Raw genomic sequence first — 11,050 nt, 5'->3', positions numbered from 1 at the left:
CCGCCCCAAACCCCCCTCCACCCGGCCCCCGCCCCGGCTCCGCGCGCGCACGGATTGGCCCCGAGGCCGGCCCGCCCTCCCACTCGGGGGGTTGTGAGGACCCGCCCCTCAACCCTGGCGCCGATTGCCCGGCACCCCCGCGGGGTTCACGAAGACCCCTGAACTAGGTCAGCCTCGACGTCCGGGATCCTGCCCTGGCCTCGCTCTGAGGGCTGCGGACCCAGTGCGGCCGCAGAAGCTCAGGCACAGGCCCTTTGAGTTCCCTTCTGCTGGGCAGTGCCCTGGCCCGAGGAGGGATGGGGGGAGCGGCACAAATGGGGGATGGGGCCCTGCCTTGCTGAGAAAACTCCTCAAGGTCCTGGCAGGCAAACCTGCTTCCCTGCTCCTCCGTGCCAGGAGGGCCCTGAACAGCAAGCCCTGATGGGCAGCCTGAGGCCTGAGGCCTGGGCCAGGGACACAGACCCAGGATGACAGCAGGCAGTGTCTGTGAGTGAGAATAGGAAGGTACCTAGCCTCTTTCTGGGAGGCTAGGCGGTCTGTCTGGAAGAAGTGGGCCCTGACTTGAATCTAGAAGCAAGGTGGCCTCTTGTCCTTCCAGATATCACTACCTGTCCAGGACACTCCTCCAGCTCCCCTCTTCTTCCAGACCACCTCCCTGGCTGCACAGCCTCTTCCCCTCCTCCTTTGCAAGGATTTTTGTTTCCCAAGCTTCCTAGAAAAGGAGCAGCTTAGGGTGGCTGGGGTAGTAGCTGCACCAATGGAGGGGAGTTCATGTATTTGAGGGGCATGGAACTGTGAGCATTCTTTCACTCCAGGTCGTTCCTGATGCTCTCTTCATGCTCAACCATTGTCCTCCAGGGATATCCTCGAATGGCCTTTCCAGGTACCATGGCTTGGCCAGAGTACACCTACTACCCTCTGGCTCCCCTGGACACTAAATATTTGGCTACATCAAGGCAACACTGTTTCCTTCTCCAGGTTCTATTTTAGCCTTTCTTGACCACTCTGTGTGCCTGCAGGTTTTGGTAAGGACTCTGTCCTTGGAGGCTAACAGGCTATCGGGTGAGGTGGGTCCATGGGATCTCTTAACACCCCCAAGAAGGAGGGCCACTCAAGAGGCACAAACTCAGGGTAGTCCAAGGAATGGGGGATGCCTTTAGCGCAGAACGTGGATGCCTCTCTGGGAGGTGGGATGCTGCTGTCTGTTCAGTTGGCAGAAAAACATCAGTGGCTCATCCTGAAATCACTTCTTTGCCTTCCAGTTTACTTCCTTTTTAGGGGAAGCATATCCCCCCCTTCCAGAAGTAGTCCTCCTGAATATGACTTTCCTAACCCTTTAGCATCTGGACAGTATAATCCATCTGAGGACATCTGTCACAGGGTTGAAGATGCATGGAGGGTGGGGAATGGCTCTTCTAGAATCTGTACATAAACTTGCCCATTTCATTGTGCAGTTTCTGGGTAAGTTCCAGGGTCCATGACAGTTATCCCCCACAGTGGGTCCTTGATGACATTTGAGTCTTACTTCTGGCAGTGCTCTCCCACAGGACACAGCCTGGGCAGACTGTGCTCCTAGGGACTGAGGACAGGCCTTCTTCTTCTTTTTTTTTTTTTTTGCATTTATTTATTTTTAGAGAGAGAGCAAGCCAGGTAGAAAAGGAGGGGCAGGGGGGAGAGGGAGAAGAGAATTTGAAGCAGTCTCTGCACTGATGGTGCAGAGCCCATTGCGGAGCTTGAACTCACAAACTCTGAGATCATGACCTAAGCTGAAATCAAGAGTCCGATGCTTAACCAACTGAGCCAACCAAGCACCCCTAGGCACAGACCTTCTTAAGAGCCACACTGTAGTTTCACTCCTGAGGTACCCTGTGTCCTGAATAGCAGGGCAGACAAGCTGCTTTCAACCCTTCCCTGACACTTCCTCCAAGAAGCCCTCAGAATTTCATTTCACTCTGAATGGCCTTATTTCCGGGGATGCTGTGTTGCTGAATCTCTATCATGTAGGGCACCATGTCAAATGGCAATTATTGGGTCTGGGAGTCCTCTCCAAGGTGGAGATGGACGACAGCTGAATCATGCCTTACCTCTGCCCCAGTGGACTTCACTTGTTCATTGCACACCACCGCAGGCATCTGTGTTGTTGGGTATAACCAGACCGCTCATTTCATGCATCCTCTATTCATTCAACAAATATATGCTGAATGCTTTTCATATGCCATGACCTGTGCCTGCCCTGAGCTGGGATCAAGACATCCATGGAGGTAGGGCCTGTGTCTATCTTATTTATTTATGTTTCTCCAGCACCCAGCAGAGCGCCTGGCACACAGGGTGTGTTCAAAAACATTTGCTATTAAACAGCATTATCATTGTTACAGGAACTATAATCTCAGTTCACCCCTTGGCCGAGACCCAGAGAGAGGCAGGGAGGGCACGAGGGACTGAGAAGGGGGAAGACTTCTGCTCCTGCTGCCTTGGAGGCCATACTCAGTGACCCTGTCCTTCAGGGCTCCAACTGGCTCAGGGCATTATGCCCAGGTCCTCTGTGAATGGTCAGGTCTATCCAAGGTCAGGAGAAACCACAATGCTTTTTCCTCAATGGGCTGGCAAGCTCCAGCAGGAGCAGAAGCCTATGGAAGGTGCCTTTGGGGCTGAGGTTAGGGGGAGGGAGAGGGAAGTGTTAGAACAAGAACACCGCTGACTGAGGGTGAGGCTAGCCTAGGGACTGCCCAGCATAGGAAGCAGACCTGGGGGGACGGGTAGAGGGGAGGTAGTGGAGCAGCCCATGAGGATACCTTCCTGTGAGGTGCTAGAGGTTCGTCAGAGAGCTCAGACCCTGACCCACCCCATCCTGGCCCAGGGGGCCACAGGTCTCTGGCTGGAGTCTGCTCCATTCAGACTCAGCTCCTCAGTCAATACATCTCTTCCTAAAGGCCTAGCTCTCTCTCTCCAGTCAATAGTGTGGATTCCAAGGGGATTTAAATCCTTGAATGGGCATCCCCTCTTTATGAGATATTCAGTCCACAGTACTGACCACAGCAGGGCCCAGAGGACAGCCAAGGAAGAACCTGAGAGGCCCCTACTTTAGGGTGGCCTGTTTGGCCTGGCTCCAGGTCCCATAGCTTCTGGTCACCCAGAGGTCTGCTCTCCAAGAGACCTGCTAGTCCAGGCTAGGAGTCTGAGAGTCTGTAGGATGGAGAGAAAGGCAAAGTGTGGCAAGGCTGGATGAGGAGGGGCTGCAAGGGCCTTCTGTAGAGCTAGGATTTGGTCCTACAGTAATAGGGAGCCAGGACAGGCCCGAGGCAGTGTTTGAGGGGCTCTGAAAGGAGCAGAGGCAGCCAGGAGCATGAACACCAGGCCATATCCAAAAGGAAATCTGGGGTTGTGTAGCCTGTGAGGTGAGTTGAGGACTGATGAGCCATACATCCTGGGTTGAGAGGACTCAGTCAACGAGGCAACAAAGCTGGCCTTTGAGCTGTGTTTGGGGCCACAGAACACACGGGGGAGGGTGTGCTTGTGACGAAGGGAGTTTCTCAGCTTGAGTTTTGTGCTATTTGATCCCTCAGCAAACACAGGATACCTGCTGTGTGTGTAGCCAAGACATGATTAACTGGACTTGGAGGTGGGGTGGGGACTCCCTGCCTCTCTGCCCTCCTGCATCTCCTTCTGGGGGCTGAGAGTTAGTGGCTCCAGAGGGAGTCAATCTCTGAGGGTCCAAATGGGGCAAAGCTGACTCTGACAATTGAAGCCGATTCCCTGGATCTGAGCCAGATTCCAGGATGACACAAAAGCAGAACCAATTCCTCTCAGGAAACTGAGCCTTGGGGACGGTGAGTGACCACCCCAAGGTGACACAGCTTCTAAACCGTTCATCTGGGGCTTAGGCCCTTGATGGCTTTATGCCATGCCCTTTGCAACAGGATCTAGATGTGTCTCGGTCCTGCCTACAATCTCCAATAGCACCCCTGTCAAACCTGCTTTGTGTCTGCTTTCACATAGAAAACTGTCTTCTCTGGGTCCCAACAAAGGGGCTGCCAGGCAGCTGGGGCAGGTTTACCCAGCTGGGCCCAGGGAGGCCCCAGCCCTGAGGCTTGGGAGTGGAGGGTGTTGGGAGGAGTAGCATCACATACAAGGGGGAGGCAGCAGATTGTGGGAGAGCCAGAGGCAGCTCAGCCAGCCCAGGCAGGGAAGTGACAAAACAGGCTGTTGGCGGTGGCAGTGAGGCTGAGTGGGAACAAGTGCTGTGCAGCTGGGGCTCAAAAAGACAGCTTACAAAAGCACCATGGTCTTTCCCTGCCACAAGGATACCTCCGTTCTTACCTCCTATCCTACTTCTCGTTCAGGCTAGAGTTGTGTAGACGGCCCGCCCTAGATTACCCAGCCTCCCCTCGCACCAGATGTCTCAATTCTACCTGTATCCTCCAAATAGAAGCCCGACCCAGGGTTCTCAGGTTTCCAGCTTCCCCTGACTGTTGAGGACTTCTATCAGCCAACCATGTTGATCTCTATGCAGAGAAGGCGCCTCCTTTTATAAATCAGCTCCTCTAGGGGGAGCAGCAGGAGAATTGGGCAGCAACTGGACTATGTGCTCATTCTGTGCCTTGGACACTCTTGGCTTTGGCCTCACCATCACCATGCTCTGGCACAAACAGGTGCAGGATCCTTACCTTCTCAGATCAGGGAGGAAGACATGGCTGTCAGGTGTGGGTAAGGATCCACCAACAGCGAAGGGATAACAAAGAGAAAACAAGCATAGGGTGCATGGAATCTCATTACTGGGGCTCCTCATACACACACCACCCTCATCTGTCAGCTTGGGACTCATGGCCTGGGCCTGGACTGTAGCCCCACCTCAGTCCACATTTTCACAGACTCATTCAGAGGTGGCCTCCCAGGGCACTTAGATCTCTGGGCTGAGGACCCTCTTCCTCTTCCTGACACTAGAACTGATATCCAAGGCCTCTTAAAGAGCTAGAGAGGACCAGGCGACTTCCATACTTCTAGGATCCCAGAAAAATAAAAATGAAAGCCATATAAAAATAGGGTTTTAAGAATTATGGCCCATGTTATTTTTTTAATGTTTATTTATTTTCAAAGAGAGAGAGGCAGAGAGAAGGGAGAGAGAATCCCATGCAGGCCCTGCACTGTCAGCTCAGAGCCCAACGTGGGTCTTGATTCCATGAACCCTGAAATGATGACCTGAGCTGAAATCAAGAGTCCAAAACTTAACAGACTGAACCACCCAGGCTCCCCTGGCCTCTGTTGTTTATGCTTTGCTGATTTATTCAACAAAATATTTTATTCAGTTTTACTTAACAAAATATTCAAATAGTTTTAGGAGCCTTTTATGTGTCAGGCACATAAAAGTTTTAGGCTTGAGTACTGAATAATTAAATGTTTGTAACACACGTATAAAATGTACAGCATCATTTGGAGATAATGTCAAAGATTTAAATTCTAGGCTTCCTGGCCAGCTTCCTCAGACTAGACCTCCACAGCCCCCGTCCCTCATGATTTTCATTTTGTATTATTTTTTAATTTTTAAAAAGGTTTTATTTATTTATTTTGAGAATGACAGAGAGAGTTCAAGTGTGGGGAGGGGCAGAGAAAGAGGGAGCATCCTAAGCAGGCTCCATGCAATTAGCACAGACCCCAATATGGGGCTCAATCTCATGAGCTGTGAGATGACCTGAGCTGAAATCAAGAGTAGGATGCTTAACCACCTGAGCCACCCAGGAGCCTCACTTTTTAAAGTAATGTCTACATCCAACATGGGGCTGGAGCTCATGACTCTGAGATCAACGGGTCATGGGGCCCACAATGAAATTAGTGCCTGTCTCCACCCTGTCCTGCCAGCCCCATCTTTTCTGTGACTTATGGCTGCCTTCTATGCAGCATCAGCTCCTTTATTCACTGGTCTTAGTGAAGTGTCCTGCCCAGAGGTGCACGGCACTGCCCAGTGGTGCCTGTGGTTCCTCTCGTGGCTGAGTCACTCGGCTGGCAGGAATGTTCGAACTGACCTCACCTCCGGGCCTGGCCATGGGACACCCCAGCTGCAGCCACCTGGTGTGAGCCTGGGCGTCTGTGTTGCTGGGACAATGGGGCAGAGCTGTGCCACCAGAGTGCAGCAGCTGCCAGTTGGCCCCGGAGTCTGGGAATCCAGGTGCAAGGGGCCATGGGGATTAGAGCAGGGAGAGCCAGATCCAGGCCTGCAAGGGTGAAGCTGGGCTATGACTACTCCAGGCCCATGGTGAGATCGGGCTAGAGTAGGACCCATAAGGCAGTCTCATGTTCTGGGTGGCTATTTTCCTGGCTCCGAAGATTCTTCCAAATCCTTTCCCACTTACTTTCCGTTCCAAGGCTAGGTCCATAGCTGTGCAGAACCAGGCTCTGCAGTGGGCAGTCGGAGGCAGAGCCCTCAGAGGCAAGGCCTGCACTCACATCCCACATCTCTCATCCCACACACAATGGGAAAAGCATATATGTGACTTGAACCCCCACTGAGAGGACCCTTGATCAGATTGTTTGCTGCCTGTGAGACCACCGAACTTGTAGGAAGGCAGAGTTGCCTAAGCAATGGGGAGGGGACATGCCTCTCCCACATGAGAAGCCAGGATCACTTCCAAAGAATGTGTAATGACAACTTCTACGGACTGAGAATTAAACAAGAACTGTTTCATTTCAGAGAAGAGGAAGAGAAAATGGCAGGTCTGGACTAGGAATGCACCAAATATTGGAATGGGCTCTACCCAGAACGCTGGGACTGGCAGACCTGAGAAGTTGCTATGTCCAGGATTAAGCTGACCACAAAGGACTGTGACAATCAGCATTCAAGCATGAAACATTGTTGGCCCAAAGAAGGAGCACAAACAGTCACCCTCAGAGAACCGTGGTGTTCCTGAGCCAGGGAGAGATGGAGAGCTCCCATAATCCCTGTGAAGATCTATTTATTAACCCACCACAAAGATAGTATCCCTGCAAGAAAATGGCAGATCCATCATCTATATGTTTGTGAATATAACAACAAAAATTGGCTTCCATAGTATGTTAAAATAGTTACCAACTTGGAGATTTTCTTGGACCACAAGGTTAATTTATATTACAAAATCCATTGATAAATAGTTTAAAAGGAAAAAATAAAAGAAGCCCTCAAAAATCATTTGATTAAATTTACCAGTCATTCACAGTAAACAGTTGGAAAATCATGGAGGGAAGAGAATGTTCTTAGCACTGAGAGAGAGAGAGAGAGAGAGAGAGAGAGAGAGAGAGAGCGAGCGAGCGAGCAGGGGAGGGGTAGAGAGAGAGGGATACACAGAATCTGAAGCAGGCTCTGAGTTGCCATTACAGAGCCCCATGTGGGGCTCGAACTCATGGACTGTGAGATCATGACCTGAGCTGAAGTTGGATGCTTAACCGACTCAGCCACCCAGGTGCCCCAGCATTTTGAAGAACATTTATTGGAAAGCAAAAATCAATACTCTAAAATTCCCATTAATGTCAGGATCCAAACAATGTCCCTTTTAGTACTCTTGCACAGTATTTCTCTGGATGTCCTAAAGGTGACAAAAAGATAAGAAAAAGAAATAAATGGTTAAGTAAAAGAAATAAGTAATAGAGTCAAAATGATTATTACTGGCAGATGATATAGTGATTGTGCCTTCATACAGTCCAGGAGAAATGGTTGATAAACTATTATAACTCGTAGGTGGGGGTCAAGTCAGGTGAACAGAATATGATAAATTCATATATGTATATAGATTTTAATAGTTTTTAAAAGTGTCAAGTTGCAACTTAGAAAATATGAAAATAATTTGCCATTCACAATCACAGTGACTCATGAGAAATATCTAGAAACTCATTGGGCACATGAAAGGCATTAAACTTTGCTCTAGGATAGATATAAAAGAAAAATAAATAGACGCATATGCCTGGGGCACCTGGGTGACTCAGCTGGTTAAGAGGCTTACTCTTGATTTAAGCTCAGGTCATGATCTCACCATCCAGTTCATGTGTTCCAGGGTCCTTGGTGGGCCTCCTTCTCTGCCCCTCCACTTGTGCTCTTTCTTTTTCTCAAAATAAATAAACTTAGAAAAAAATAGACACATATGTTACATGCCTGGAAAACTCAGTATTTTAATTTTGTTAATTTATAAATGCAATTCCAATCAAACTTCATTTGGGTGGGAAGAATTGACAAGATGAGTAAATATGGGTATGTGATATTGTGATTTATAAAAAATATGTTTTTTGTCATTCAGATTACTGAAATATATTTCGCATTTGTATTTGGTCTTCATCCAGTGTTCCTGGCTCACATCTCCTAGAACCCTAGGAGTTTTCTGTGATAAATGTATGTTTCTTTTGTTATGTTAACGAAGGTGACTTTTGCTCTCCACCTAAGGAGAGGGGGGGTAGGGGCACTAGTTGCCAGAAGGACAAAACATAGGATTAGGAAGGAGATTGGAACCTTCAATCCTACACCTTGTTCTTCACCTCTGGGAAACAGAGAGGGGAGAGGGAAAAGGTTAAGGCAGCCAGTGATTGATGACTTAGCCAATTATGGCTATGCAATGAAGCCTCTATAAAAAGCTGAAAGGACTAGGTTCTGAGAGCTTCTGTGTTGGTGAACCCATGGAGATGGGTGAGAGTGGCATGCTTGGAGAGGGCCTGGAAACTCTGCACCCCTTCCCCACACCTTGCCCTATGTATCTGGGTGGAGGACAGTCAGATAGAACTGAACCCATAATCTGTGGAATCTCTTGCTATCTCTGGGTAGTTAATGTCAGGACTGAGTTGGACATGGTATCTGAGAATTGCTTAGTATTGTGTTGAGGAAGAATCCTTCCGCATTGAACTAGGCTAGGGAGCACAAAAGGAGGATAAAAAACCAAAAATTGGATTGAAAAACTAATAAACTAAGATTAGCCCTTATAGGCATCTAAGTGAGTGATAAAACTAAAGTAATTGAGAAAGTGGTGGAACCACAGGAAAAATTACATCAGGAGAACAAAAGGGAGTTCAATGTAAGTGATAAAGGAAACATCTTAATTCAGAGGATAAGGAGGAATTTATTCAGGAAATCAGGTTGTATTATCTACACACACACAAAAAGGGTTATAATCCAGGGGCCCTGGGTTGCTCAGTCAGTTAAGTGTCTGAATTTGGCTCTGGTCATGATCTCATGATTCCTGGGTTTGTTCCTTAACATCAGATTCTGTGCTGACAGCTCAGAGCCTGGAGCCTGCTTTGGATTCTGTATCTCAGCCTGTCTCTCTCTCCCCTTCCCCCACTTGCATTCTATTGGTCTGTCTGTTTATTCAAAAAATAAACATCAAAAAATTTAAATTGTTATAATCTTATGTACTATATACTTCTCCACACTATAAAGTGAATTAGAAATTGATTCACAATCTTTCCAATGTACTTTTATAAACTATTTTTTGTATCCTTAAACATAAGACTTGGTAGAAAATATAGATAAATATTTTTACAGTCAATATCTTTTTCATCAAGGAAAACATTTAAAATATGTTTACTTGAGAGAGGAGCCAAGATGGCGGAGAGGAAGGGAGCTCTGTAAACTTCGTCTGCCCCATCGATCGAGCTGAGAAGGACATTACTCTCATCTGCAAGAGCGGAAGGAGAAAATACGGACTCCAGAAGGAAGAGAACCTGAAGGATACCTGAGTGAGTGAGTGCGAACTGGGGAAATTGGAAAATGGGCCAGCCTGAGAGGGGCAGGGGAGGTGGGAGCCCCAGCCCAATGCGGGGCAAGCGCGTGGAGCCCGAGAGACAAAGGGAAGAGACAGAGACTGAACACGCTCATAGTACTGTCTCTGGGGAAGAGGTAAAGGACACTTCACCGCACTTGGAGAGAGAAGCTCACTCCATAGATAACTGCTGGGTAGCCTAAATCCCAAATCCAGGTGGCGCAAGGGAAGGAACAGCTTCTAGCCCTGCGCCATCTTGGCGAGGAGTCGGCGGCCCGGGCAGCACAGTGTCAGGGGCGCTCACTTCGACCTCGGTTTTGGGAGTGGGAGCACGCACCTCATTTCCACGGCCCATCTCGCCCCCAGCATTGGCCACGCGAACCCTGAATCCCGGGTGCCAACAGGGAAAAAATAGCCCCCACCTCTGTGCGATCCTGGCAAGGAGTTGGCGGCGGTAGAGGCCTGGGTGCGTACCCAGGCTGCAGGAGTTCCCAGCTCATTTCCAGCAGCTCCGGGTGCCTCCAGCAACAGCTGCACACTCATTCCTCCCCCAACTCAAACGCGATCCCAGCTGGGGGTTGGGTCTGTGACGGTGCCCACTTCACCTCCTGCTGCGCATCTCGCCTCAGGCAGGGGCAGCTGAAATCCCTGCCTGAGCCAAGACAAACCGATTCCTTCCCCTAAGAAGCCAGCCACCAAAGCAAATACATCTTATCTGTGGTAGCATAAAAGTGCACGGACTAGAACTTTGAACTGAGGCGGGCCTGGAAAATACAACCAGGCACAATGAGATCGGACTCATTAGACTGGCCTACAGTGCGTAGTTCCAGCAGAGCTTGGCATGCCGCCATTCTACTCTACTCTGATTTCTGTACATTGATTTTGTATCCTGCAACTTTACTGAATTCATTGATCAGTTTTAGAAGGCTTCTGGTGGAGTCAATTGAGTTTTCCATGTAGAGTATCAGGTCATCTGCAAAAAGTGAAAGTTTGACTTCTTCTTTGCCAATACTGATGCCTTTTATTTCCTTTTGTTGTCTGATTGCTGATGCTAGGACTTCCAGCACTATGTTAAACAACAGTGGTGAGAGTGGACACCCCTGTCATGTTCCTGATCTCAGGGGGAAAGCTCTCAGTTTTTCCTCATTGAGGATAGTATTGGCAATAGCACTGCTAGGGATTTACCCAAGAGATACAGAAATGCTGATGCATAGGAGCACATGTACCCCAATGTTGATAGCAGCAATGTCAACAATAGCCAAAACATGGAAAGAGCCTAAATGTCCATCACCTGATGAGTGGATCAAGAAGATGTGGTATATATACACGATGGAATACTACAT

The 11,050-nt window shown here is 48.9% G+C and overlaps 1 long non-coding RNA gene across 1 annotated transcript in view; it reads left to right on the top strand.

Moving 5' to 3' along the window:
* LOC115293658 overlaps positions 1-960 on the top strand; it is a 3,235-nt gene extending 2,275 nt beyond the window's left edge. The window contains exon 3 of the long non-coding RNA XR_003909553.1: positions 816-960. This is a non-coding gene — a long non-coding RNA (uncharacterized LOC115293658). The remainder of the gene's footprint in view (positions 1-815) is intronic.
* The last annotated feature ends 10,090 nt before the right edge of the window (positions 961-11,050 follow it).

The sequence above is a fragment of the Suricata suricatta genome, chromosome 6 (genome assembly GCF_006229205.1).
Source record: "Suricata suricatta isolate VVHF042 chromosome 6, meerkat_22Aug2017_6uvM2_HiC, whole genome shotgun sequence".
NCBI lineage: Eukaryota > Metazoa > Chordata > Mammalia > Carnivora > Herpestidae > Suricata > Suricata suricatta.
Note: the sequence above shows the minus strand (reverse complement) of the source record. Positions and strands in the feature narration are given on the sequence as shown.